The following is a 4,452-nucleotide window of genomic DNA, read 5'->3' as shown; positions in this document are numbered from 1 at the left end:
TTTTATTTTTGACATTGACAATTGACATGACATCTTAGACCAATGACAGTGAGTGACAGACGTGACAGTTCTGCCAACCGCGTTTTCATCATAGACTTACATATTAGGTCTGTTCCTTTGTTTTAAGTGTAACACTAGTTCTTGAAAAGTGTAAGAAAAGTGTAAAAGTGTTACACTTTCTTGTTTCTTTGTTTTTCTAGTGTTTACACTTTTTTTCACGATACACTCAACTTCTGTCGTAGAACGCGTACAACTCGTTTCTTTGAAATGCTGTAGGAAAAAAAGTGTAACACTTTTCTACACCTACCTCCGAGACGGTGGTGGATATTACACTCGTCCTGCGCAGTATCATCCAACCGGAGCCAGCTGTTTAGCCGTTAAATGTGTTTGTTTACAAAAAAGATATATTTCTTTTTAGTTTAATTTAAACTAGATTTATAAATTGAAAAAACTAAAGTAGCTACAAGTTTTAATTTAATTTTGCTTAACCTCCGAGTGGCACTTTCCTGTAATTTTAAAATTATCACTTTTCAGTGATTTTTTTAATATGCTTTTATGTGCTTTAATATGCTTTTAAGTTCAACAAAGCATTTCCTTTAATTACAATTAAGCCAAAACATCGCAAATCCTGGGCCCTGGACTACTAAAGGTATCCGGTATCCGCATATCAGCCATGAATATGCGTTCACTACTCTACATCAAGAAATTTACTTTCCAATGGCTCTGTCACTGAATATATCAGCAAGTATAGGAAAACCTATTTAAAACTTATAAAATCAGCTAAAAAATCGTACTATCAAAATTGTCTGAGAAGCTCTAAAAGTGTTGCAAAAGAAACTTAGTCCATAATAAACGATCTTCGAAATAAAATTCACCCAGCTTAAACATTTTTCCTTTCAGACCCTGGAAATCTAAATGAATACTTTGTTAATGTGAGTAAAAATATAACATCAACAGCTTCGTGCAATTGTACTTGAGACACTGTGTCAGGTGAGGTGTTTGAAAATTTGAGTAACTTGATTCTGGGGTGTGAATTTCTAAAACTTTTAAGTGTGGTTTTTAACCGTTGAGAAAAATTATTTATTTAGTGTTGTGTTTATAATTTAATATATGTTTTAAAATGAGTTTTGTTTTATTTTTTGAGAAAAAATTAAAAATACAGCATACTTACAGTACTTTTTTTGAAATGCTATTTTCCAAAGTTTATAAAATTTCTTACGCTCGATTTTATATTAATAAAGTTAAAGTGGACTTTAAATTTAAAGTTTTCTTTAACTGTAACAATTGCTTTTTTAAGGTAACACACACTTTAACTTTATTATGAAATCGAGAGTTAGTCAAAATTCTAAATGCTCAGTAAATAATAACAACAATTAGGTACTTGTATTGAAAACAACATATTTTGTAATTTGAAAAAAAAAACAACATATTTGCAACATAGATAACAAAACAACATGCTTTGTTACGTATTTTAAAAAACTCTCCATCATGCATGCTCCATGAGAAAAGAAAATATAAAACTAATTTCATCCTTATTATGTCTCAGATGGCGTAGCTACTTTTGCTATAACTACTCAATGCTTTGCTACTCTACCTACCTACATACAATTTGTATTGTTTTATCAAAAAACAAGCATTTACATACTCTGCAAATTGTATATTTTTTCTTTGCATTTTCATATGAAAAAACCGCGGTATTTATCTTGAACTTTTTTTGAACAAGGTGCAATACTTAGGTAATATTATTATTAATAAAACAAAGTATATTAAAATACAATGTTAAAAACTTTAATAATATTAGCAATATTTAAAAACTTCAATATATTATATTATAGTATACATATTATGAATCAGTAGAAACGATTATATTTAAATTTGGTAAATTATAACTCCAATCGACCAGAGCACGACCACACAACCCAAAACACAAGTACGCAAATATGGTTGTGTGAAGCGTGGCTCGAAGCCGTGCAATTTACGAGACTCGCTCGATCTGTAGATCCTTGTGTCCTGATCTCGCCAATTAATGATTCTTTTGAGAAAGGTAAATTTCCAGAGTACCTAAAGACAGCTATCATTATTCCTCTTCATAAGGGTGGTGAAAAATCTAATTCCTGCAAGTATATACCTATTGCATTACTACCGGTACTCCAAAATTATTGAGAGACTCATAAAAGCATGACTTATGTCCTTTCTTGTTGAAAACAACATTTTATTACAAAAGTTCGGCTTTTTAAATAATAAATGTACTGCTGATGCCATGTTTTCTGTACTACATGAGGTTTATCAAGCACTGAGCAATAATCTTCACACTGCCACTGTTTTTTGTGACTATGCCAAAGCTTTTGATTGTGTAAATCATGAAATTTTGATAAAAATAACTAAATTTATATGGAATTCGAAGAATTTCTTTGAATTGGTTTCAATCTTACTTGGATAGTTGGAAACAACTGGTTAGAGCAAATAATACAGACTTTAGTCTCCAAAATATTGTATGTGGGGTCCTCTACAAACCACAAGGTTCAGTATCAGGTCCTCTACTTTTCCTTACGTTTATTAATGACATCCCTAGTTTAAAAATTAATGGAAAAAATTTTCTTTTTGCTGATGATACCAGTATTACTTGGAGCAACTCAAATATTGCTACTATACCTTCTGATCTACTCACGATAAAAACCTGGTCCGATTCTAATTTACCTTTTTTTAACATAAAACAGTAGCATTATCCTATACAGGAGCTCGTCAATCTTTACCTCTTAACACATTCACAGACACAACTGCATATGAAGCCACTTAGTCCATAAGATGTGTCTGTGAATGTGTTAATAACAGCCAGATCAGTATCGTTGATTCTGTAAAGTTTCTTGGTATTTTTTTTAGATAGCAATCTTAAGGGTTAAAAGGGTCTAAAGGGATAAACATTCACTGAAAGCGATATTATCTTTAATACCCGTGGTGCCTTCAACATTTAATGTCTTACTAAATTATTCTTTATAGGCAAAAAAATTTAAGGAATTTTGAATTAATTAGTTTTTAAATAAGTACATTTACCAGCAACAGTTGTAACGTAATTGTGTCAACTCGACAGTATTTAACTAGTTATTTGAATTTAATACCCTAGCTAGGGCATTATTTTTCAAAATAAATATTGAAAAATAACGCCCTAGAGCATTATAATATAACTTACTTTGAAATCATGTACAGTGGAACCTCGATTATCCGTCTCTCCATTAACCATCACCTCTGTTAACCGTCAGGGTACATACAGAAGTTGTATTGAGTTATACATTAGCAATCATTTAAATGCAAAAAAATAAAAAAAAAGGTAATTTGATTTGTGATGAGGACACAAACGGCTATCCATTGCTGACAGATAAAGAACTCATTGAAATGGCAACAAAGGCGGACCAAACCTATTCGGAAGCTGACACAGTAGCTATATTGATGCTTGGACACAAGGAAGCTTGACTGTAGCTATATTGATGAACCTATTGTAACTGACAAAGATTTGCGTAAATAATCTAGAGAAGCTGCATCGCATATGCAATAATTCATCGAGTGGTATTCTCAACAAGAAGAAGCCAATAAAGTAGATTGCATGATCTTATGCCGATTAAGAAATTCAGCCGTCGCAAAATATGAAGCAGCAGTAAAACAAACACAAATTTCAGAATATTTTAAATTGATTCGATTGTATGAACACAAATCCCTCTTATATTGTCAAACAAACCATACAAATGAAATTTGAGAGTTGTACTATGAATTTTTATTTTTTTTTAATGTTCTGTTAACCGTCTTTTCGATTATCCGTCATACCCTTGGTCCGGTGCCCTGACAGATAATCGAGGTTCTACTGTAATAATATTAATGTCCGACTCGTATATTATTTGACAAATAATGACATGATTTTGAAGTCAGTTTGATAAATAATGACATGATTTCGAAGTCAGTTAAGTATGATATAATGCCCTAGGCTCTAGGGCATTATTTTGAAAAATTACGCCCTAGGGTATTAAATTTAAATAACTAGTTAAATACTGTCAAGTTGACAAATAACAACCCAAGTAAAACTATGGTTACCACAATTACGTTACGACTATTGCTGGTAAATGTACTTATTTGAAAACTAATTAATTCAAAATTCCTTCAATTTTTTGCCTATAAAAAATAATTTAGTCGGACATTAAATGTTGAAGGCACCACGGGTATTAACGATAATATCGCTTTCAGTCAACTTATTTCCCTCAGGCCAAAGGCCCTCGGTATATACACCATTGACCTCAAGTGTTATTATCCTTATAATACCCTTGGTACCTTAACTATAATCTCACAATCAGCCCATAGAAGGTGTCAAACAAATAAAATATTTGGGAATCATACTTGATAATTTATTAACAATTAAACGATTACTTTATTGATTACAGTTAATTTATTTAATAGAAATTAAGGTAA

The sequence above is a fragment of the Diabrotica virgifera genome, chromosome 7 (assembly GCF_917563875.1).
Source record: "Diabrotica virgifera virgifera chromosome 7, PGI_DIABVI_V3a".
In the NCBI taxonomy this organism is placed as follows: Eukaryota; Metazoa; Arthropoda; class Insecta; order Coleoptera; family Chrysomelidae; genus Diabrotica; species Diabrotica virgifera.
Note: the sequence above shows the minus strand (reverse complement) of the source record.